The following is a 26,625-nucleotide window of genomic DNA, read 5'->3' as shown; positions in this document are numbered from 1 at the left end:
ATGTTTTCTTATTGTTATTATGATTCCTAATAATTCATGACATTGTGGAACACCGCGCTGCCGAACACACCATAGGTGATGATGAGCATCGTCATCCGCTGTTACATGACTTTTCCTCCCTTCACCTCAAACATGTACATTGAGTACGTTGTTTGGAATAAAATATTGTATTGCATACATGTTGTTTGGGTTTTCTGCAGAATGACAATGCAGTCGAGGATTTATAGTCTAGTGCTTCACTGCTTCCGGAGGTGACCGCCAGGCCTTTGTAAACGCACAAAACGCAACGCTTGCAAAGGAAAAGCTCAGAACCTATTGAACATGCGTAAGCAGATGAAATATGCAATTAGAGTCGGTGTGAAGCGTTGGAAGTGTTATCTCCGTAATAGGTAGAGGATGTGCCTAATCCACTAATCGTAGGATGGCTCGAAGTACAGTGTTGAGAAAAACGTTTTAATCAATTAAAGAATTATTTCGAATCCTGAAGTGAAGTGAAAATTTTGTATCGATGAGAATTTTAGTTTTTGATTTTCGTTTTGGCAAATATGGATAAGTTTCGCCATATATAGATGAGGTAATGATAGCATTCCTCCTAGGTTCCCATACGCTCGAGTTGAGCAGGCATGACATTTATAGAGTGTGCAGTTTTTAGCTCAATATCAGCACAGTGTTTCAAGCGATCAGCAGCTGCTTTACCTAGTTTCATTGCAGCTAAGGTTTTCTTTCCAGCCTCTTTCGTTACAGCGGGGTAGCTGATCCCTCTTGCTCGTCTGGTAATATCGTCCTGATTACTTTGCTGTCTCTATGAGATAAGTGTAAATTCCTGGCCTACCTTAATTATCTTGCTCATAATTCTAATGGCATTGCCCTCTTTTTTCTCTTAGCGCGGAAATTTGTTTCCTTCGTCCACGTGGTTTACTCTTGACCACATATAGGTTACCTCCGTTCTTTAGTGCAGAGCTTTTCTTCTAAAGCAGTTGCAATGTGGTCACTACTACGAGACCATCCACTCCAGATTTCACCCTGTGCACATGAGTGCAGATTACCCATTTTCGACGTCGCCCACTAACCGCCCCCTCCCCCCACCACACCCCCAGTCGCAAGCACACAGGAATACTCTCCGAAGAGCTCCTCCTCCGCCGTTCTTAAGGCGTGTAGCCATGAGGGGTTCCGAAGGAGATCGCTACCGCTTTGCAATATGTGTGGGAGTTTCCACCGATCAAAAACGTTTTTATTGGGTTAATGGAGCGACTGTGCACTTGCGTTACCAAGGACATTGTTGCGGCGAGAGGTGCAATAGGTTTGAAGATAATAGAAACAAGCGTAGGAAAACGCAGAATGACTGGCTCTAATGTGTCGTAAGAGAAATTAGAGAAATCGTTGGAAACCGATAATTCTCTTTATATAAAGAGTTACAGAGTCGGTGAAAAGTTCCAAGGCCACAAGGTCTGCTTTTCTGCGGCATATGTCGCCACTTTTGATAGCATTAAACTTATCAAAACTCCCAGAGGTGAGAATGATGCTTCTCCTGGCCTGTATAGAGATTTCCGGCTTCGGAGGTGTCGCAACCGCCCGACTATAGTGCTCAAAAGCAGACCCTGTGGCCTGGAAACTTTTGACCGACCCGGTACAGTCGTGGGCAAAAGTAACCCCCCTCCTCTCTCCCCTCCAGGAACGCCTCGTCGGGTGGCTGCCCCATGCAGAGAGGCAAGCTTCAGAACACGAGGGTGGGGGGGGGGGGGCACACTTACTTTTACCGATGACTGTACCTTGTTGTGAGGCAGGGTGCTGCTTCCTAGAATTAACACTTGCACATGGATGAATGGAGCAAACTGGGGCATAAGCTTTTCAGCAGTAGAAAAAATATTTTTGAAAAAGGCGTGGTTCGTGGTCTGAAGTCGAGGCCCCAGCGATTACTGTGAGGAGGGATGCTCCAGCTTAGCACGAAGTACTTCGAAATTTTCGGTCCGAATGAGAGAGAGCAAGAAAGTGCTTACCAATGTTGCAGGTGCATACTGGACTCTAAACAGCGATGGCGCGAGCAAATCAGCTGCTCTTCTTGCTGCTCTATTCTACTCGGCGCACGCCGTACCTGCCAGAGCCATGGCTTGTATATCGTCGTCAGCATCAACTCATCTATTCCTTTAGAGCCGCGTAGGTTTGCGAAGGCCGCTCAATAACAAATTAGTTTTAAGGACACGAGAGGCACAACAACGGTCTAAATTCTCAATGTGCACCTCAAAAGCGCTGTACACCTTAATTACGGAGCGGAAGTCTTCCGCGCTCGCTGAGGGGAGGCAAAGCGGGTTCAACACCAAAGCAATTATTTTGATGCCAAAGAGAAAAGGTGCAAAACCGAACATGCAAAAGTGATAGGTAGAATCAAGCCTGCGGTTGGTACAGCGCAAAACGGATGAACGACGATGAGAAGATTACACGGACGAATGCTTCTCTCTCCGTCTTTCGTCCGTTTTGCGCTCTACCATCCGAAATGATGTACACACTGGCTCAACTTCCCGTTTTACTGCAATCGAACCTGGTAACGCAGATTTCCCGCGTAGCACCGCATGACCACCTGCAAGTGTTTATTTTAACAACCTAATCGCATTGAGGCGCAAGCGCGGGGACGATGTGATACTCTCTTTTTCTTTATTTTATTTAAGATTTTTGTTGCGAAACTGAGAGATCACGGTGATATGTAAAGCATGGATGGGATGCCGAAATGTGAAAAAATATAGTAATTGAAGCTATAATGCTAAGGTTTTATTGAGCGTCTTTTTCAGCAAAAATGAGAGGAAATGTTTAGGCCGGGCCAAATTTCTCATTCAAGACAGCTTTGACAATCATTTTTCTTAAGCTTTACTGGCATTTGAACGATATTGGAGGGATGACGTCTTGTGCCTGTACTGGCGGTATTTACCGTGCGTTTCGTAGATAGGAAAAGGCGATAATAAGCGGTGATAGGAATTGACATTATTTGGAATTCTGTTGAGACCAAATAGGAGCGCTTTTTCTGAAAGTGTTCAGGGTGCATTACTTAGTGGATTTGGACAAATTATCAGGAAAATCTGCTTAACGTAGCGTTTACAGTGCCGTTGCTCTTTGTACTGTCTGTTTTTTCACGCTCAGAGCTGCCAACACGCAGCTTTAATATTGTGTTTTTGACAGGAGATGCGACCAGGCTTATCTCGATTAATCGCGGCCATGAGCAACTGCTTTCGCATTGATCCAGATTGTTGTAGTTGCTTTCGCGCCTAATCTCGACAGTTCCCTGCCAACTTGAAATTTAGCACTGCCAAGAGCGACGGAAATTTTGTTAGACGATCCACGAGGACGCTTGCTATCCACCCACCCAGTCATAAAGTTCTTTGTGGGCGCGAGTCGGCCCAATAAACAGTTTCGTCTGTAAGCCTTTCCGCTGTCTTCCAGGTCGCAGGGCTGCGGTCACCACTGCGTGACATCTGGTGGAGGTGCTCACCTGCAGCAGTGTTATACCACCAGAGGTGGATCCTGGTGCACAGTCAACGTCCGTCGAACTTCGCCAGCCTCGTGAGCCATCGTCTCCGAGCGGACAACCACTTGAAGAAGTCGAAGGCTGGATTGACTTGTTCGACAGCGTGGCTACCCTGAACGCCTGGGACGACAGCAAGCTTCGAAACGTTTACTTTGCATTAGACGGCTCATCGAGAACGTGGTTTCAAAACCACGAGCTTTCATTGACGACCTGGGAGACACTGATGAAACAGCAGCTGCTTACGTTCTGCAGCGTCGTCCCGCAAGAAAGAGCGGAGGCTGTGCTGGGGTCGCAAATTCAGCACCCAAATGAGCCCATGAATGTGTTCCTCGAAGAAATGAAGCGCCTTTTTCGACGCGCCGATTCAAACATGAGCGAAGGGAAGAAGCGGGGAACTCTAATTCGAGATGTCAAGGAGCCTATTTTCGCCTATCTGGTCCGCAGTCCGCCAAAGACCGTCGTAGAATTCACAACTCAAGTGGCCACCATAGAGAGGTACCTAGAAGCCAGAGCTCGGCAATACGACCGGCAGACATACATCTTCTCCGGCAGCCACACCGACACCGTGTCACCGACCAGCGGAAACTGACGGGAAATCATCCGCGAGGTTGTTCGGGGGGAGGTTCGCCGAATTCTACCGTCATCACCCTACGTCTGAACAAAACCCTCACTGACATGCTCACCATGTATGTGGACGCAGAACGCAACACTTGGGATGCTATCGTCCCTTACGTCGTCTTTGCATACAACACTGCTGTTGAGGTGACTCTTAGGCTCGACCTTGGCAATGCGGCGACCACCATGCTCTACGTCGTGCATCCCAACGTAACCGATGAAAACAACATCGACGTCACCGCATAGCTTACGCACGCAGAACAACCCCGACGGATTGCCCGGCTGCGGATCAAGGACCAAAAGCACGGCGACACCCGACGCTACAATCTACACCAACGTAACGCGAAATACAAGCCCGGCGCTCAGTGAAACACTATTGCGCTGCTACTTCGGCCCCTACAAAGTTCTTAATCGTATAGTTGAACAGGACTATGAAGTCGTCCCTGATGGAATGACATCCCAGCGACGCCACGCACGACCAGAAGTTGGCCATGTCGTCCGTCTGAAGCCGCATTATGAACGGTATAGGTAACTCTGTTCATTCTCACTCTCCGTGTTGCCACTCCCTTGTACCAGGCGGTGGCGCGGGCTGGCCTCTTTTTTGTTTTTATTTCTTTTTCTTGCGCACGGTAACTGCGCCTTTGACTGTTTTGTACCGTCTGTGTTTTTTTATCTCTTTACTTGAAATTTAAAGCGTCCGGTCGATGCTTATTTCAGAGAGGAGGGTTGCCGCAAAACGTTGTACTCATTATTTGGTCACGCTGAAAGCCACCGGCACGCGGCTTTGTCATTTTGTTTCTGATGCGAGATGCACATCATACTTAAATCGATTGATCGAGGCCGTGAAGAACAGCTTCCACTTTGTTTCAGACTGTTGTAGTTGCTTTGGCGCCTTATCTCGATGGTTCCTTGCCAGCTTTAAATTGAGCACGGCCGAGAGCGAGGGGCATTCGGTTAGATGACCAAAGAGCAGGCTTGTTGCGACGCAGCCGCCGAATCATTCATCTTTTTGTGGGTTCAAGTCAGCCTCAATGAAGAGTTACATTTCGAAGCCTTTTTTCTGTCTTCCTGCTCGCTGAATGCCGTCACCACTTAGTGACAATGTGTATCCACTCTGTCACAACTGTAACGGTAATCTTTGCGACAGTATGCTGCAATTGCATCCGGAACTGGCATAAGAAAATCAATAAGGAAAGGCTGCAAAGACTTAGTATGTATGAATTATTTGAATTACGGCCTCGCAGCCGGGGCTTGAATTGCTGGGACGGCCCGGTGCGCGCTAAGTATGGTACCGACAGTTTTAGACCGATCGGAAGTGTAACAGCGCGTAAAATAGGGCCTTTGCTGTGCGGGCGACAAATGAAGGGTAAAATCAGCCCTGTGGACTGCGAGGTCGACGGCAGCGTGTAATGCAGTGAGTTGTTGCAGCAGACAGGTCGAAATTTTTTTTACGACCTTTCAAGCGAAATATCAAATATTGTTTGCCTGTTGAAATATTTCGAGAAGCACGGGCATTAAGTTCGGAGGCAGCGATAATGCTCGAGAAGCCTAATACAAGAAGCCAAAGAAACCTATATAGGTCAAAATGAGCACTTTTATCCGGCTATGAGCGCTTATATCCGGCTTGGGGCCATAACAGGCAACTTTAAGCTGTCGAAAGGCGCAGTCACGCGGGGATGCATCTTTTTTCATATCTTGTGTATCTCGCGGAGGGAAAATGTTCTTAAAGACCTTGTATCTATCTTTTTGCTTGTGCTAGCCAGAAAAATACAATAATTTATGAATTCCTGGTGTGGTGAAGCCTATAGAAAACTGCTTGGTCATCACAAACGTCTCAGATATGGAGCTTGTAGATGATCAGCAGCAAAAGTCAACCACCAGAATTTACTGACATCAAAGGTACCACGATCTGAGGAAGATTAGCGCGAATGCATTATTCCGATGTGTTAACCCAGAGCAAGATCTTGGGATGCTTGTCGGTTCGAGCTAACTGAAATAAATAAAAGAAAATAAATATTTAAAGACAGAGACTCGAACACACGACGCCGCGAACAGATCAACTTCGCTCACCAGTGCGCGATGCGAGAGCTCTAGTCTATCATTTTTTCAACATTGTATTTATTATAGTGATGCGATGTTTTATGGACATGAACTTCTACAAACAATACGAAAAGAGTGGAAAGTCAACACACCTAAGCAACGAAGCGCGAGAACAGAGTCTATTTAAAGCACATAGGTATTACATCACAATACGGCACATTTAAGCAACAAAAAACTAGAAAAAAGGAAAGTAATAAGGCACTACGAGTGAATGCAACTTCGGTTCAAACTCAGCCTGTGCATAAAATTATTTTAGGTGTACAATCATTCTACTGAAAAGGTATTAAGCAAAAACGATTTACACGCAATGTAGGCCCATGGTGAGTGTTTTCTTTACGCTGCGCAATCCAATTAGAATAAAATATTTAAGGGATCATCAATAAATAGCAGTGCAGTGAGATGTCGAACAGAATGCCGCGTCATATTGTCTTTTTTCCAATGTACGTTGCATGATGTCGCAGAAGAGTATTGCATATTTGCAGTTCATGAGACAAGGCTGAATGGTTTAAAAGACCATAAAAATTAAGCCCTTGTACAACTGTTTCCTCTACAACGGAAAAAGGAAACTGAGGCGACAACAGAACAAGTAGGAAACGAACAGCCAAATGCACCTCCTGCATGAATCCTCCCATGCACGGTCAATAGGATATTGCTGGAGCCGAACACGCCTTGTGTTAAATTGCAACACACTCTCCAGCTGTGCATCGTCTTTTAAGGAGAAAACCTTTAACGGGTCATATTCGTAGCCACATCACCTGGCCGTCCGATGTCACGCTCTTCAGCAACTCGATAAGAAAAAATGTTGCTGTGCACGATGGGATTTGAACCACCATCATTCAGTTCCACAGCCGAGCGTGAGAACGACTACGCTACTTCCTGCCAACGCATATGTAGTTCTCCTTGTCTAGGACGCTGCAGAGTCTTTGCGAAAAGGCGTCGAATGAGACGGATGCCTCCCAAACGCCCTCCAATGTCTCCAGCATTTAAGATTCATGAACAATTATGTGCTTATCATCTTAACCACACATCAGTGACACAAGCAGCAATACCGCGCTAAAGCCTTTCACCTCATCGCACTTTAGGTCAACAAAGTGCCCCCCTGAAGTTTTTGATAAATTATTTCCACTATCAAGTCATTATTCACACTTTGAACAATGTGGCAGTATTGAGAGAGACATGTGGGCTGCATGCTTTGGCGTGGGCGATGCTGCGGCAGAAACGCGGCACTAGAGGATACGCGGCCGGTGTGCAATGGGTACATTGGCATTGACGATGAATAAGTTGAAAAAGCCCGTAACAGGCTCTCTGGATCAGTGGACACCTCAATCGCGCCTGTAGGTACGTGGCGGAGGTGTCCACGTGGAAAGAAACTGCACTTTCGCATATTATTTCGTGCCGTCAGCCATTTCTTTTACTAAAAGGACGCCCATACAGCTCAAGTCAATAAGAGCACACCTTAACCTGCATGTAGGCCTCAAAAAGGAGGTGATGAGGAAGGCGCAGGATGTTTTATTATCGTTTTAAACCACTTTTTTCTTTTTGCCGCATAATACATGGTTCTGCTGCTACTGCCGAGAGAGGGTTTAAGGTATAATCAAGCGGCTCTTCTGCAACTTTTTTTCTTATGTCCTTTATAAAATAGTGTTAATGAAAATTCATTCATTCTGAAAAATTGCTGTAGTTTATTATGACATCTGTTGCACCCCGTAGTGAAGAAAATATTCTCGCTTAGGCAAGCTTAAGATATCAAGGACAACCACTCGTTGTTTTTACTTCTAATTAGACAAGTTCTTCTTGAATATGATAGCTGAGTAGAGGCTTACAACTTTTTTTGTCGCACTGGAAGCAGCGTTTTCAAGAAGTCTAGTGACATAACTTCATAGTATTTTCAAAATGGCACCACCAGTCCTAAAAATTTCAACTCCTAAGTACAAGTTTAAGTAAAGATCGGCTTGAAAGACACTTACCAAGCGAAGCGGCAATTTCCTTTGTAAGTTTCTTAACGCACAGTATTTCGCGTACATACTTCGGTCGTTTAAAACGGGTCAGGTAACAAATGGAAGGTGCTGAGGTGAAAACGAAGAATTATAGTTACAGTAGAGGAGTTACATTCCCCACTTCATTAGAAGCTCTTCGTCATGAATATAACACACGCTTGAGTTATTTGCTGATGATACATGATGGTTTCGTGCTACAGAAATACCAACGAAAGACGACAAAAAACGATAACGGGGACCACTCGAGAACATCAGTTCTTCTGTTCCTACAGAATTTTCGTTAGGTGGTCGTGCTTGAGAAAATCGTATGGCACATTTAAACAAGGATGGCTGCTGGGGGTGAGGTCGCCCGAAAGCAAACATTAGACGTATTATACCAAAGTCGCTATGCCCGTAAGGTGCAAAATTTGCGTACAGAAGTTGTGCTGCAAAGTGGTTTATATTTTAATAAATTGACCTCATTAAAGCATACCTATTTCGTGCAAGAGACGTAAAAATTTATTGTAGTCTGTAGATTCGCACTAACCTTCATTAAAATAAAATAAAATCCTTGCCTTTCAGGACTGTTTACATTCCCCCAAGTGCAGCTCTCATGCAAAAGAAGGTGTTTCAGCGCAAATTGTGTTTAGCCCTTGTGATAAATTTGCTGGTTTCATAAATATGTTAGTCGACTTACCCTCTTCTCGTTGTTTCCCTTGCAAAATATACGTTATAAAAGTAGGGTCGTTTGGGTCAGCGGGCATGCAATGAAGGATGAAATGCTCTTAAAACCGAAAATATATTTTATAGCTGAAATAAGCTGTTTGCTGTTTCATATATGGCAGTGTGTGAGGCTGAATTGTTATATACGGCCTGCTGAATCTCAAGGGATTTCAAGCCGCTCATCTCTATGGCTCTGGGAGAGCACTGGGGCGCTTCCAGGCAGCGAAAACTTTTTTGCGGCTCCCCGGAGAACATAGACTGCTCGAGGAGCGTGTAAATATGTCGGCGCCCGCAAAACACCCAGAATAACCTCGGCTACCAAAGCTGCCGTACGCGAAAAGTCATGAAGTCTCGTAGGAAGACGAGATGTAGAGAAAGAAGGCTGCCATAAGCGCGGCACGGTGGCTGTAAAACATTAGTGCCACAACCCCCGCGCAATCAGGCGAAGAGCACGCTGGTCTCTCGAGTCTTGGTATGCGGGCTTTTGCGTGAGAATGCTCTTGTTGAGCGGGGAAGCTTGTAGTGCTGGCAAGAAGTTGTCAGGCCGGGTGGGCTGCTCTGAGTTCGGCAATTTTCTGCATGTTCGTCCGCCCTAAGAAAAGGCAGCTTTCTCTCTGGCTGGAATGCGGAGATTCCTGCGGCGGCTTTGCTGCTGCGGAGGACTGCGCACCACGGCGAAGCGAAGGTACCGGAAAATAATAAAATCGAGATATTGCGCCCACAGGGCATTAACTAATCATACATATGACAGCACGGAGGCCGCAAATAGAGTTTAAGGGTGAAAACACAACCTACGCGAGCATGACGTGAGCGTCTCCTCAAGCGCTGTTCAGAATTGTGTGAAAATGTGAAAAGCTGTGGGCGAAAGACCTGTTCGCAACAGTCCTGTTGTTCTGTACGCAATTGGTGCAACCACGGTAAAGTTACCTTTCAAAACAGCTTGTGCCAACGGCTGGCTGCAAGGGCTTCAAACGCATGATTGCGCTTCCGCTCAAGACAAGCTTTGCTAAGGTTTAAATCTAATTCACGTTCCGAGCACGAATCGAACATTGCCAGAAGTTTATGTCGGCATACACGTAAAGATAGGCAAGCAATAAATATTGCGTCAGAGTTTTAAATACGCGCCGTAACAGGACCACTCCCCTGCGTCCAGCCGGAATTTGCGGGGCCGACGGTTTATGAATTCTCATCAAATCAAGCCGAAAATCGCTTTATATTGGTATTAATTGATACCGCAATTTTGTTTTAGGGATTTTAGCAGCGGGGCCAGGGGTGGGTGGAAGGTAAGTGAGCATCTCGAAAGCAACAAAGTGCAAACTGTGCAAATGGAGGAAAAATGCCAAGGCGCCCGTGTGCTGTGCGATGTCAGTGCACGTTAAAGATCCCCAGGTGGTCGAAATTATTCCGGAGCCCTCCACTACGGCACCTCTTTCTTCCTTTGTTCTTTCACTCCCTTTATCCCTTCCCTTACGGCGCGGTTCAGGTGTCCAACGATATATGAGACAGATACTGCGCCATTTCCTTTCCCCCAAAACCAATTATAATTATTATTATTAACTGTGCAAACTTTTTGAAGCGTCTCTGCCAAAAATGGCCGGGCACAGGTGTTTTGTTTCATTGCCGCGTAGCGAAGCACTTATGGCTGCCTTTAAGCTACGAACCTGTGTAAAGTAAGGTGAACCCTTGTCCTCTTCTGTTAACAGCCTTCGGTTTTTATTGGCGCTGTAAAAGCTCCGTTATGTTGTTTAGAATATAAACCTTGTTGCTGGGTTATATTTGGCATAGGGGGCACATAATAAACCCAACAAAAGATCGCGTAGTAGTCAATTGCGTCAGTAGTTTCAAATAAAGCCTGTGTTGCGACAGAAACGTAAATACAGCAATGCTGGCGGGCAATTTAGACCTGCCGTTTTAACAGGACTCCTAAAACGCTGTGCTGTGGAAACATTACCGCCATATTTTATTTCTCATGGTTATGATATGCACGGTTTTTTTAAAGCGAGATTTATTGCCTCACGACATCAACGATGGGTGACGGTGTGATGAAGGATGTAGTAGTGATTAGTGCCCTAAAGCTGGAAATTGGCTTTGTGGGACGCCGTAGTGAAGGGCTGCGTGTCCTAATGGGACGTATTTCGCATGGGCTTTAAACAAAAGATGAGCTCCTGAAAGGAGTGCTCAGCACCTAATTTTAAAATGAGCAGAAGACGTAACTGTCACGTGTCATTTGGCACGACTGCGATCTTAAGCTTGTAGCAAGCATTTTATTTTTGGATAATGGGTCCGAAGGCTGAAATTCGTAGAATTATCGAGAGCTTGGTTGAAAGGAAAAGAGGTCATAAATGCGGCGAGCTAAAGTATCTTTATTTAAGGATTAAAAGAAAGAATTTGTGTCGACCTGCATTCAGACTCGGTAACCTAATTTAGCAACGTAACAATAACAAATCACGGCAGGACGCAAGAAATGTCAGGCTGTCTTTAGTACAAGGGTAAACATTTACGGATGAAAGCTTCCCACGCGTATATTGAAGAGAAGAAGCAATATTGTTTAACGCAAGGATGCTGGACCGCTCTTCTGAGTTCAATAAACTTGGCTAAAGATAACAGCAAAGTCATCAAAGGCTGCCTCGTTCTGACCTAGGCGCAAGCTTCAAAAAAAAAAAACCAACGGTTACCTGAAACTGTTGATACAATGATTTCGCACTATGGCGCATCCTAAGAAAAAAAAATGTGCCATCACACTTGAACCCTTGAGGGCGAAAGATTGTAATGCGGGCGGCTCATGACTGCGAAAATATATCCTGGGGTTGCCGCTTACCATTTCGAAACTTTCCGACATACTGCGCAATTTTATGGCGCAAGAGGGCTCTTTGCTGCTGTAATTTTGAAGATATGCTTACAATTTGAAGTTTCGGTGTTGTTGTTTCTTTTGCTGGTAGCAATTAGGCACCCGAAACATATGGCGTTGTTATTGATGTTTTCATTGTTGAAAGTCTTCAGTAAAGTTTATATTCTAAACACGTGGAACAAAAAATCAGTATATCTTTTTGCCAAACCATCAAAGATGCTATGTTTGTCTTTACAGCGGTGTGTTCAGATTTTCTGAGGACCCTGCTATTTGCGTGTACAATGAATTGGCGTCAAGCAACCGCCACACGTTAAGGATGTCCTCTAGAGAAGTCCTGAGTCATGCCGTTCCCATAAGTTGCGTCAGCAAAAAGCAAATAGGATACAAATGATAAAGGCTCTGTGCGGTAACCTGACTCTAGGCATTTGCTGGCTACGGTGTAATAAAACAACAGAAAAGACTCCTATATATGACATTGCACTTTTGACACTATAGCAGAAGTGGCCCTCTTTAATCGCGCTCTGATCGATTTGTGTTCCTTTCCATGCCCTTAATTTTACTAGTAAATATAAAGCCGCAGCCTCATTCTCTGGCTCAGTGGTTATAGCGCTCGGCTGCTGACCCGAAAGACGCGGGTTCGAACCCGGCCGCGGCTGTCGCATTTCGATGGAGGCGAAATTCTTGAGGCCCGTGTACTCTGCGATGTCAGCGCACGTTAGAGAACCTCAGTTGGTCGAAATTGCCGGAGGCCTTCACTCTGACGTCTCTCATAACCTGAGTCACTTTGGGACGTGAAGCTCCATAAATCATAAACCTTTAACTATGTTGTTTTATGCACTGTGCGCAAGCATCCGTAGCACGTATACGATCCCTGTCGTTGGAACAAAACTTGAGTTGTTATAGCAATGCTGCCGGTTTTCGCATTTCTTGTTTTGTGCTTTGTCTCGCCACGGTTTTCACTCTTTTTAATGTCAGCAATGCCTGATGAGACATGCTAGGATGAAAAGCCAGGCGGCGAAATCCTAGCTTTATGGAAAAACAAGAAATTATGAATTTCTCGCTAAGAAGAATATGCGAACACAGTGACTACTGAGAAAGGTTTCCAAGAATAGGCCTATTTAATAACTTCATCCGGGTCGTCTTACCAAGTACACAGAGTCACGCACCATTAAATGTTAGCCCAACAAGTAAAAAGTAAAGTATTAAAAAAGGATGCGGTTGTCTCCGAAATGTACTATATATATATATATATATATATACTGCCGATATATTTTCAGTTGTCACAGGTAGCTCTGCAGCCTCTCATACTACTCATACTACTGACACAAGTGAAGCCTTGCCTGTCGGCAGCAATTGTAACTAGTTCAGCAATAAAAGTGCTCTGTATTAAAAAAATTATGTCTTTCAGTGCACTTCTGCCAAACCCTCATGTGCTGCTTTCAGTATGTTTTCAGGCATCTAGACTGGCGTGAAGAAGACAGGAAGAACAGTTCACAAGGAAAGCTTGCAAATCATTCGTGGCAATAGAACCGACGTATTTAGACGCATATTCTCTTAAGTCTCTCTTGCCACCTACCTACAGAATTCTTTTCACATGATAATAATGAGGTCAGACAAGTTGAAGAACGTCTGGGAATCTGGAGGTAACCTGATATGAGAGGCAAGCCTAAGGAACTCTGAAAAGAGGGAAGGATGGCAATGAGTCCACATCATAGGGAAGACGACGCTGCTCGATCTGTTGTCACCTCAGCTCAGTAATTTTGCCTTGTATTCTAGTTATTAACTAGGTTATTTCCATCCTTGGAAGACGGCCGCGTCTTTAAGGCGGTACTGTCCCTACGGGAAGGGTACGGCAGCTCCGGCGCCAGGATCCTTAAAGGGACAGCGCCATCCGAAGGAGCCCAGTGGGGCGGAGGCGGCCATGGCATCACATGGCGGGGATCTGCCAGTCATCAGGGACGTCCAGCAGCGCAGTGCGTCATCATCGCTCAGTGGGGACTACTCAACTATCGTCGCCTCTGACGAGGAAGTGGCTGACATGGCGGAAATGAACAACGATGGCTTCAAAGTGATGAGTCATCGGAAGCACCGGACAGTCGGCATCCCAGTGATAGTTCAGCCAAAAGAGAAAGGAGTTGACTTCAGAGAGTGGAACCATATCAGGCTGTTCGATGATATTAAAGTACTACTGGGATCTGCTCCGATTCGCAGTCGCTTCACAACGCAAGGGGCTCTTCATCTAGATATCTCAACGGAAGAGCAAGTAGACATTCTTCTGCGGTGCTCTCAGATCGGTGGCATACGAGTTCAAGCCCGGTTGCCACACTCCTACATGACTAACACATGTGTTATAAGGGGAGTACCAGTGTGGTATTCGGAAAGTGCCCTTCTTGACTACTTGAAACCGCAAGGAATTCTGCACGTTCGACGGTTAATGCGCCGGGTGGAGCCTGGAGAAAAACAATGGGCAGCGAAGCCTACAAACTCTAGTGTGCTAACGTTTGCTCCCAACACCGAGCACCCTGGAATAATTGACCTTGGTTTCACCAAACATGCAGTCCACGAGTTCGTTGAAACTCCTCCCCGGTGCTTCAGGTGCCAACGCTTTGGACATGTAGCGAGAGTTTGCAACAAAGATCAACGTTGCAAGCGGTGTGGTGGTGGCCATGATTACGAAGAGTGCAAGGCAGATTTTGCTTGTGCTAATTGGGGAGGTGACCATCCAGCGAGTTTCAGTGGCTGCACATTCCGTGTAAGCGCCTTACACCGTCGCAAGTCCTTCATTAGTGGCCCCAAACCACAACCTACTGAGAAGCCGATACATGGAAGTGAAGAGTTCCCTGCGCTCGAGTCGCAAGCTCGGGACGTGGTAGCAAGCGACGTCGCTGCACGACCTGATCCGAGCAAGTCGGCAACGGCCACCGAGGGTGAGTTGACTGTTCGATCTGCTTCTGCAAAAAGTGTCCATGTTCCTCAGCGACCACATCACAGCAAGACTCGACAACATGGAGGACATCCCCTTGCCTTAAAAGAGATGCAGACACCAGCTACCGTGGCCAAGAGTGGGTCCCAGTCCCCGTCTTTTGTCGAAGTGGTGCGCCAGTGCGTGCAGCAAAATAAGGAGCTCAAAAGCCAGAATCTCTCCGACCTTCTACGCGTTTTGTTTGATGTCCTGCGTTCATTTAGCCAAGCGATGCAGCCTGGCATTTTGAAGAACTTTATACAGCTGGTGCTTTCCATTGAGACCTTGATCACCGCCTTCGCAGAGAACTTCAACTCCTAGATGGCTAGTTTTCTTCAACCTGTTGCAACTAAAAACCCTAGAAAAGTGCCGTTTATCATGCAATGGAACTGCGCTGGGATTATAAGTCGATTAGCAGAACTAAAATTGTTCTTGAAAGAGAACTGTGTTCCAGTACTGGCCCTCTCGGAGGCTGGCTTGCCAAGCGGGAGGTCTTTGCCGGGATACGTCGCCCACAAGATTTGCAGCATCAAGTCTTTTCCCGCAGGAAGTGCCGCCCTTTACATACGAAGGGAGATTCCTCATGTGGCTTTGAACGTCACCGATCTTTGCACCGACAGTATTGAGGTAGTGGCTGTGAGGATTCGGCTCGCCTTCCGAACTCTGTCCATTGCATCAGTATCCGTGTCCCCGCGGAAGAAGGTCGATATGGCTTTGTTTCTCCAGATGCTTTGTGACCGCTGCCCAGCACCCAGAATCATCTGCGGTGACATCAACGCCCACCACCCTGCCTGGGGTGACAGGAACACAGATCTTCGCGGACGCCAACTTGTAGAAGTCATCGACAGTTTGGACCTGTGCGTGGCCAATGACGGAAGTCCCACTTTCTTTCGGCCTCCAACCTCACCCACATCTATAGACCTAACCTTACATTCACCTGACGTCCGTGTGCAGTGGACAACTAGAGCTGACCGAATGGGAAGTGATCACTACCCAATATTTGTGTTTACTGCCGACTTCCACCTGCGTGGTCCTAAAATTTGCCATGTTGTTAATTGGGACAAATACAGGGAGCACTTAGCCTGTGTTTAAGGTGATGTGACAGACAAAATGATTTATGCTAAAATGGCTGCTACTACGGCGCTCAAGCTACCTGATAATTTTCCGATCCGGATTTAAAACTCAGGAACCTCTGCGCAGCGCTAAGAAGGGCGGAGCGACCACTGTTGCGGAAGAAGGACGACAGAGCCTTGAATACAACTTTCACAGGCTCAACTCTGCCATTAGACGTCATGCGAACAAGCTCTGTAGGTCCCAGTGGGCATCCTTTTGCGCTAGTTTGACTGTTTTCTCACCGATAACGAGAATTTGGCGTGTCGTTGGCAGTCTTGCTGGTGGCTCTCGTCCGAGTAAACCTTTCGAGGCGCTTGCATTGCGCACGCAAAAACATCTCGTGTGCTTGGCAGAGGAATTTGTGGATGCATTTGTAAATTCCAGACCAGGCATTCATCCCTGCGCTCTACCTGCTACGTCTCCGTCTGTTATGGACGCCCCGTTCACACTTCGAGAACTACAGACAGCGCTCCGCAGCCTGCGGCGTCGCTGTGCACCAGGTCCTGACGGCATTACCAATCAAATGTTACAGAACCTGCCTCTGGAACACCGGAAGATGCTCCTAACCTATCTCAATCGAGTGTGGGAGTCTGGTGACGTTCCCCCTTCGTGGAAGCTGGCTTGTGTAGTCCCACTGCTGAAGGCCAGCAAAGAGATGACAGACGCGGCCTCGTATCGTCCTGTATCACTGACGTCGTGTGTGGCTACGCTCATGGAGAAGATGGCAAGTAAGCGTTTGTCTTGGTGGCTTGAGGATAGAAGGGCACTACCAACATGCATGACTGGATTCCTCACAGGTTTAAGCGCGCAAGATAGCGTCCTGGACTTGATAAGCCACATTGAACATCAGAGTGCTTTTGGACTTTCAACACTAACTATTTTCCTAGACGTATCAAAGGCTTATGATAGCGTCCTCCAGAGCTCAATACTGAATAATCTGCAGGTCATAGGCGTACAGGGCTATCTTCTGCGATTAATTCACTCATTTCTCAGTGATCGTAAATTTAGAGTGCGGTTAGGCAGTACAATGAGCTCCGAAAGGGCGGTATCGCGAGGGGTACCTCAGGGTAGTGTCCTGTCCCCAATGCTCTTAAATGTTGCCATGGCTGGTCTTCCCGCAAAAGTGCAAAAACATTGTAGGCATGTCCATATGTCGATATATGCAGACGACATTTGTCTTTGGTTAACCGGATATCAACACAAACGCTTAGCTATATTAGCGCGACAGGCCGTGCTTTCAGTTAAATGTTACCTTCAAGGTGTTGGGTTGACTCTCTCGGTGGAAAAATCTGGCTTCGTCCTGTTTCCAGGCAGGGGACGACGGTATGCGCGGCTGAGCATAGACCTTGATCAGTCTCGCCTTCGTCAGGTTAACCACATACGTTTTTTGGGCGTCACTATTGACTCAAGTCGACTGTGGCGACGAGCTGTGGACTCGATTGTGGCTTCACAATCTTCGCGTCTCAATGTAATTCGTAGAGTTGCTAGTGAGCAATGGGGAAACCATCCTGCTTCACTGATCAGGCTTCACGATGCCCTGGTAACAAGCCGCATATTGTACCAGCTCCCTTTAATTTCCCCCTCGGTATCGCAGCTGGAACGCCTTGAGGTTTTGCACAGAATGGGACTAAGGAGGGCTCTCGGCGTTCCGCAGGCTGCTCCAAACAATGCAGTACTGTATGAGCCTCAATCGAAACCTCTTCGGCTAGCCGCTTCACAAAGACTTTTGCTGCAAATTGGCCGCCTCTGAGAGACTGTTGCCGGGAGAGCACTTCTACAGCGCCTTCGAAAGAGATCTGAGTCCCGGGCGTACTTGACTTTAAATACTCTTCGTTCTCTGGGTCTCGACCTTCGAGATCTACCTAAGACGTTGAAGCCACCTTGGTCCTTTCTGAGCCTCGATTGTTCCTTGACAATTCCCCACGTTCGGGCTAAGCGGAATTCTCCTTTAGCGGCAATGCGTTCGCTCGTACTGGAACATCTTGAGGCCGAATATGCCAGTCATCTTCAAATTTTTACAGACGGCTCTGTGGGCAAGGTCAGAGGATCTAGTGCAGCTGCTTTTCATATTCCGTCTTTGAAGTATGATCGGTCTGTTCGTTTTACTAAAGTCGTGTCCTCCACAATGGCCGAAAGCGTTGTCATTGAGGCAGCTCTAAAGAAGCTACGGTGTTGTACGCCTCAACCTACTGTCATAATTACGTATTCAAAATCTGCGCTTCAAAGGTTAGAGTACGGGTTCCCCACTGATGCCTTGAGTCTTAGATCCCTACGTTTGGTGCAGAATCTCTATAGAAAAGGCTTCTCTATACGTTTTCAATGGGTGCCCTCGCACATAGGTGTCTTAGGCAACGATATAGCAGACAACCTCGCCCATACAGCTCTCTCCGGGATTCCAGTACATAGAGTCCCTCATGAAGTCAAGCAAATGTTCAGAGATGTGGTGTTGTGCCACTTCAGTTCTTTGTGGAGCTCTCCTCATCAGCCATGTGTGACCAAGGGTCTGAAAAGGTACCAAGCCACTTTGCTGCACCGCGTTCGCACGGATTCTGCTCGTACGCCGGCTTGGATGTATAAGACTGGCCTAGCGTTGTCACCATTGTGTTCAACGTGTGGTGTGTGTGGTGACATAGAACATTACCTCTTGTGCTGTACATTGTACAACGCGGAACGGGCTGTGTTATTCGGATCCCTCAAGACGGCAGGAGTTCCTCACAGTTCTCTTCAGGACATTGTTTTCCCGCGCGGGAGCCAGTCGAGTAGAAGGGATGCTTCTCACCTTCTTCTACTTTACCTGCAGGACACGGATTTGGCCTCCACATGGTGACCTCAGGAGTGTCTATTTGGGTTTTTGCGGACAGTGTTTCTGTGATTTCTATTTAAGTGTCGCTACGGTGGAGCAATTGCCGGCAGCAACTGCAAGGCTAATCCCACCGGTAGCTTACAACCACTCAAGTCAACTCAACTCAACTCCACATCATAATATAGGTAATCGATAAAATATATGCAATCAGGTCAGAATAGCGCATTACACTGAGAAACCGGAACGTGTGGATCCGCTAGTAGGATGAAACGGGTTGATCGTAGAAAGCAATGCGGAAAAAAAAACTGAAGAACCAACGATCAATCAACAACAGCCTCGTGATTTATTTTTAAAAGAACTTTTGTACAGTAAAACATGCCGGCTCGGAAAGAAAACCTGAACAAGTAATATGTCATGGGTTAAAATTAGCAAAGAAAAAGAGCACTTTTTACCTGTGGCAAGGGCAACAACTCTGCGAGGAAATGGAAATGGGCATTGAAAATAAAGCCGCATACATAAAGGTATACGGAATACCAAGACAAAAGAAACCTGAAAAGATAACGAAATAAAAGATTAGTAGATAAAGACCTTTGAAACTGGGCCTTAAAAGGCGTGCCACAAATACCTGAACCACAAGCAGCAAAGTAAAGCACATAAAGCAATCTAAAATGCAAGCAGTAGAACAGAAGTTACCGGCGACGGTGACTGTATTTCCTCGAAAAGAGTTCTTTGTACGGCCACTTTTGTGGAAGGCTTGCGGCGCTGTGCGGGATCACTTGTCATCTTGGCGGTACCGGCGCTGTTATTATGGCGTAGGTAAGTCTCATAGATATCTGGCTGTGAGAGACGCTGGTGCTGCCCTAGGATAATAGTGTGCATTCAGGGATGGTACCCTTATAACGGAGCTCGAAGCCTGGTCTTGTGACAATTTTCAAAACCAAAAAGATGATCGTTGTGTGGACGGGAGGATATTATTTTTAGAACCAGCGTATATAAAACGACCCCGCCACGGTGGCTCAGTGGTTAGGGCGTTCGACTACTGATCCGGAGTTCCCGGGTTCGAACCCGACCGCGGCGGCTGCGTTTTTATGGAGGAAAAACGCGAAGGTGCCCGTGTGCTGTGCGATGTCAGTGCACGTTAAAGATCCCCAGGTAGTCGAAATTATTCCGGAGCCCTCCACTACGGCACCTATTCTTCCTTTCTTCTTTCAATCCCTCCTTTATCCCTTCCCTTACGGCGCGGTTCAGGTGTCCAAAGATATATGAGACAGATACTGCGCCATTTCCTTTCCAAAAAAAACAATTATAATTATATGAATTTAAAAAGCAATGCGATGATGATTTATTTATTTCTTTAAATTTTTTGTTATTGATTTCCTCCGGGCCAAAGGCATTTCAAAGGTGAGTGGCTTTAAATTATAGTAAGAGAACAAAACAAAAATTGAACATACAAGCGCCATATTCCTGGTTATACAATTCAGTAAAAGGAGTAGGCATAAGTTGTAAGCGCAAGATAAGAGAACAAACAAAGGTAACTAAGGTAAACATAGGTAATGGAGTATAACAATTACATTTGTTGTGAGGAGCCTTAGTATGCAATGCTAGCTAAACTGTTACGGAAGCGCAGGTTGTCTTGAATGCAGGCTGTCGATCCGGGAAGGTGGTTCCAATCTGAAGATGTACGAGGAACGAACGACTGTGAGCAAGCTTTTGTTTGGTATGACGTCATGCCGACTTTGTGGACGTGATGTAGCAGTGGGGATACGAAAGGCAGAGCAGATATGATTTCATCGCGTAGATTTGGATGGTTAAAATTTTATGAAATAAACATAACCGTGAAAGTTTTCGACGTGGGGCTAAAGGTGGAAGGTTAAGCGTGTTTGTCATGGAAGTTCAATTAAATTTGAGCAGGATGAAAGAGGCGGCGTTATTTTGCCCAAGCTCGAGTGTAATAATTGAATTTGCGTAGCTGGGGTCCCAAATTACAGATGCATTTTCTAGTTTGCTACAGACAAGGATTTTATATAACAATAATTTTAGGGGGGTAGGGGAAATGGAGAAATTCCGGCGAAGGTAGCCTAGCGTGCTATTATAATTGTTAATTGCGGCGTTAATATGAAGGGAACAATTTAGAGAGGAAGATATATGTACTCCAAGGTAGCGATATGACGTGACGGCCTCGAGTATGGTGTTTAGATAATATGCACCGGTATTAGGTGATGTGAATAAGACACGTAAAACTTAGCATTTAGACGAATTAAGTTCCATTAGCCTTAAGTTGCGCAATGCTGATATAGAAGAGAAATTGTTTTGTAGAGCGCAAAGTCGCTAGTGTCATTATTCGCGAAAAATTACCCATTCATCAGCGAATAAGTGTATGATCGATGATACGCAACTAGGTTGGCCGTTAATATAAAAATAAATAAAAGAGGGCCAAAAAAAGATCGCTGTGGCACTCTAGAATGAACCGGGGTTGATAGTGGTTTTCAACGGTAATATTCAAGCCAGGAAAAGGCCTGGAATAACGGTTTAGTTTGCTTAGCCTAAAAAGTAGTACTTTTTGGCACACCTTTTCGCAGCATGGTAGATACAACATATTTGTCTCTCCCTATCCCAACCAAGCTCTTCTTGGATCAGCCACACATAAAACAGCCTCGGCGCACTGGAAACGCGAAATAAAACATATTTTTAAAAACCTAATGGATGCTAGGACCGATGAAGACAGAGGCGTAGTTCAGAATGTGGGTGATCCTAACGCTGCAGCACAAAAAAAAAAAAGGATTACTGTTTATGTATTCGAGTCCCTGAAAAAAAAAATGGGGCTTTTCAAAGAATAGAAAACAGGTAACCAACATGCACTCGTTTTCCCACAGATACGGAAGCAGAAGCTGAATAGCACGAGAGCTGCAGATAGTAATATACAAAACAGAGAGTTTTACAGATGATTAATAATATTAATTGGTTTTTGGTGGAAAGGAAATGGCGCAGTATCTGTCTCATATATCGTTGGACACCTGAACCGCGCCGTAAGGGAAGAGATAAAGGAGGGAGTGAAAGAAGAGAGGAACAAATAGGTCCGTAGTGGAGGGCTCCGGAATAATTTCGACCACCTGGGGATCTTTTAACGTGCACTGACATCGCACAGCACACGGGCGCCTTAGCGTTTTTCCTCCATAAAAACGCAGCCGCCGCGGTCGGGTTCGAACCCGGGAACTCCGGATCAGTAGTCGAGCGCCCTAACCACTGAGCCACCGCGGCGGGGCTTTACAGATGTACAGTTCTCTATTCAGTAGATTACTAATTATTATCACGTAATGGTGTCGTCAGTCCAGCAGCCCGGAAGAGAGCGAAAGGGCGTCTGAAAGAAACTCTTAATTGGACTGACTCGCGCCATGCATGATGCACTGAATGACTCAGAGGCGGCGGCGAAAGCAACAAGCGCTCTCGGCGGTCGTTGATCCGAATGCCCGCCACTCTCGGCCAGGCCCATTTTAAAGCTAACAACGAACTTTGGACATGCGGCGTGCAAAAAAATCAGAACTACATAGAACAACGTACAGTCGGCCCCGACTGGGGCGATCTGTCGAGATAAATATGGTCGCGCCTTGCAACACAAACAAAACAAAATGGCCGCGCACAGCAGCATTGATGAATGAACGAATAACCATTAAAGTGCTTTGCGTCATTACCCCTGCCTAAAGAAGCATAGCCCCTTTGCTTTTCAACGAAAAGGCGTGTTAGCAAAAATGAACACTGACCTCGCAAACACACTCACTGGAAGTCAAAGCACAGTGTCCTTTAGCGCGCGTGATAAGGCTTTAGGCGCACAACATGTACAACTACCGGCCATGCATGGCACCGCTGACAAGTTGTCGCTCAGTGCGGGGCTACTTCTCAGTCTAGCTCTCTTAGTCGACGAACGATATTTTATGGGCCGAAGGAGCGGCGTTAAAGCTTTTCACTCAGATGGCGGTGAGTGGGCGTCCACACCCATAAACGGTCACCCGGCTTGTATTTTGCATTTCGTCAGCGTAGGTTGTAGCGTTGGGCTTTGGTGGGCTATCGGTCTTTAATGCGCAGGCTGACCTGGCGTCGTGCTTCCTCCACGTGCTATAGGCAGGCGCCGACGTCAAGGTTATCTTTTTGGGTAACGTTGGACAGCATGGCGTCCAGAGCGGTCGTGGCCACCCTGCCGTGGTCGAGCCTAAAATGCGTCATTTGGGCGGTCTTTTGCACTGTGGTGTCGCAGGCGAGGACGTCGTAAGATAGGATGACGTCCCAGTTCTTGTGTACGGCATCGACATGCATGGCGAGCATATCGGCGATGGTCTTGTTCAGGCGCTCCAAAGACCGTTGGTCTGCGGATGGTATGCAGTTGTCCTCCGGTGGCTGGTTTGACTTTAACGCAGGATGGCTCGCGTTAGTTCCGCCGTGAATTCTGTTCCTCTGTTCGTGATGAGCACTTCGGGGGCGCCGTAAAGAGAAGTATCTATTCCACAAATAATTTGCGCCTTCTGCTGCTGTTTCATTCGTTAAGATATTTTGCCTCGGCTTAGCCGGTCTGGTAGTCGGGGGCTGCGATGCTTCACTTTTTTCTACATGGTGACTTCGGGAAAAGGCCAAGCATGTTCATGCCGGTCTGCTTTAACGGCCTTAACAGGGGTTCATTGATGTTTAAGAATTCTGCTGGTCGGGTGGGGTGCGTCTTACGTTGCTAACAATATGAGCAAGTTTTCGCATAATGAGCGACAGCAGCATACAGTCGTGGCCAGTAACACTTGTCTTGAATGCGGCGAGGGTGCGAGAATCCCGAGATGTCGAGCTGTCCGCTCGTCGTGCGGTGCCATTACAATTTCATCCCGAAGACTCACGTGTACAACAAAGAGGTAAGAGGTTTTGCTCAATCCTAAGGTTCACTTCGGGAGGACAGCATTCTGTACGCAGAATGAGGACAATCCCCACCCGCTGGAACGTCCTACGGCGGCCCATCTGCAAATTCTCGTGACATAGAACTGAAATCGTAGGGCTTGCGTTCAGACTTCTAAGAGACGGTGACGTCAAAAATCTTGAATTCTAAAGCCCTATCAAGCGCGGCGGCTAAACAAGTCCTTCAATTTGGCTATCCAGATACAGCGCGCAAAACTACCACAGCAGCCTGGAGCAATCTACAAAGGTGTCCGGGTGCAATCAATCGAGAAAAAAATGGTCACGACTTGCATCACAAATAAAGCGATAAATTCGCGTACCGGAAGCTCTGAAGAATTAACAAAAATCTTAAAATCTTTGCGTCAATATTTCTAGACATTCACTAATCATTGAATGATATGGGTAATGTAAAAAAATACGTGTGGTAAGACAGTTCTCACATCAGACATACCAACAGCAGTGATAATATTTGAAGTACTACTGACAACTCTTGTATTGAAGCTCATTATTATTTTTATTTTTCTGTGGGATTGTTATAAGCGTTTGCTTTGAATGCATTGCACATTTTTTTAGTGGGAATAGGCCACATTGAGGAAATACAGCACTGCTGGCAAAAATCAATTTCAACAATGGCTGCTATTAAATTGTTGAGAGTTCATCCATGTTATGCCTCGAATACTGCTGTTTTTAGCCAATGCTCTCACTTTTGTGTTGCGCATAATGACAAAAAAAGCGAAGAGGCCACACAGTTATTTGTTGGACTCACTTTCGTTAACAATGCGCGTTTTTTCCCAGTGCTAGGCGGTGGACAGGTATGCAGTTGTAGGCCTTGTGATCGCTATAAGGAGGCGTGTTCCAATCTCGCTCAGAGGGTAAATGAAGGGACGTTCATGTAGTTCGCGAGATAAAACAACTTTCAAAGTGCCAGGTTTTACCTCCATATTGAAGTAAGTTGTAAGTGCATTCCAAGGTACCAGCACTCATTAAAAAACGCAACCATATTCGTAGTCCCTGTGTAACGGGTAGGAACTTGAAAGTGTATGCAGCACTAACTTTGAGAAACGCGTACTAATCAGTTTAGAACTGCCAATCGAGGCACTAAATCATCATGAGGATAAGGTGCGCCGGGCTGATGGTAAAAAAAAAAAAACCTTCAGAAAATAGTTATGCAACGTGCTACGCGTCTCTTAACTGAAAACTGCGTCGTTCAGGCTAGCCAAAAAAAAAAGTAAACCGAAAAAATCGAAGGAAAATCTTTTTAGTAAACAAAGACATTGTTTTTTGCAGCCCACTGTCAGGCACTAGTGCTTCAAAGCAAGCGCTCCTTTACAAATTAGCTTCCCGCTTATCATAACCAGGATATTTACTGGCGTGCGATATTGAAAGAATGTTACTGGCGTGCCGAGGGCAGAGGAAAACATTTTCGGCTTGTGGGAGTTTGGTGAGCAGGCGCGACAGTTGCTGGGGCTGCTTGATACCGAGAAGAAAGTGGTGTACGCTTTCGTGCCGAAATTCAGCTTATCGACGCAACATGGGCACAAAAGAGATCTGCTGGGCAAGAACAAAGGGGAACCTCCTCGACGTCACACTCTATGCACGTAGCAGAGCACCGTGCTTACGTCTCTCACACTCTATGAAGCCATGCTTCTATGCTTGCATGGCGACAAGATTTAGGGAGATTTCAGGCTTGTTAGCGGTAAAAACCGCGTTCCCGTCGAACAATACGGCCGCTTTGATGCAAGCGCATGTTTCGGAGACGAGAAAAGGCACAATGAAAGCGTTTTGCAGCTCACCTTGGTCTTTGGCGCGGCACAATAGCTAGGAAACAGAGACGGATTATAGGCGAAGCAAGCGGCTTTCGCGTGTGCGGTCGCGGCCTATTGCTCGCTCTAAGGAGTTTAATGCGGATGCTATTTCAGAAAATCAGCGTTCGCGTTTCAGCGAGTTTCCCAATGCCAGTCTCCTTACTTAAACAAAGTTTGGCAGTCCTACTTTCAATCATCATTGTGGTTTTTCACAGGTCGAACTTTTCTATTTGCTTTAATTAAGTCAGGCGGACGGACAAGTCGGAACTTTGAAAGAAAGGTGGTGGTGGTGGCGGCATCATCACAACACATTACGCATTCGAAAAGGAAGTCGGAAAGCAATGGAAAAAATTAGAAAGCACGAAATGCAAACAGCTAGAGATAGCCATTCTCATTGCAACACATGCAATTCCCTTTTCTTTGGTGCACTGTCCGTAAGCGTCCGTAAGACTTTAATTGTTCTGAGGCTGTAGCCTGCTTTTATATTTCGTGTTTCTGCTCTGTCTGGACATGCCTTAAGATCCTCATCGTATGAACAACTCCTGACGGAAAATACCACTGTGAACGGCCATGGTAACCATTCGCAAAAAAAAAATCAAGAAACGCCCCATTTCTGGTGCAAAAGCATAAGCGATCACAATTACTACTGAGCAAAGGTACTTTCTCTATTAAGGCGTATTTATTTAGGAACTTAATTCGAGGTGCAATGACAAAGAAAGTTACAGATCATCAAAATATAACAGAACCAGTGAAATGTCAAAAATTCGAAAAGCGTCGACAGTAACAAGATACAGTTTGCCCCTAAATTCACAAATAGATTTTTGTGAACATGAAAAGCAATATTGCCAAGTTGTTTGCAATCGTAAGTGACAAAGTGCGCTGCAGCACAACTTTACAAAACACTGACAAAAGGAAGCTCTACTTGTCGGTAGCAAGCAAAACTATTATGAAAAATAAAAGTGCTTTTTATTAAAAAATACAAGGCCTTCCTGCGCATTTCTGCGAAAATGTCATCCTGCTACCTTCAATATTTTTTTTTTCTGACAGCTATACTTGCATAAAGTGCACAGGACAAAATAGAGGAAGAACAGTTTGCAAGGAATGCTAGCAAGTGTGCGGCTACCTGCAAAATTTCTTCATTGCATCAGGGAGACTGCTTTGTTAGTTATAATTCACAATTTTTAAGCAAAAAATTCAACCTCGAATACTATAAATGAGTCAGTGTATCACAACTGGTTCA

The sequence above is a fragment of the Amblyomma americanum genome, chromosome 5 (assembly GCF_052857255.1).
Source record: "Amblyomma americanum isolate KBUSLIRL-KWMA chromosome 5, ASM5285725v1, whole genome shotgun sequence".
Classification (NCBI taxonomy): Eukaryota; Metazoa; Arthropoda; class Arachnida; order Ixodida; family Ixodidae; genus Amblyomma; species Amblyomma americanum.
The sequence above is the reverse complement of the archived record's forward strand: the minus strand, read 5'-3'. Positions refer to the sequence as shown.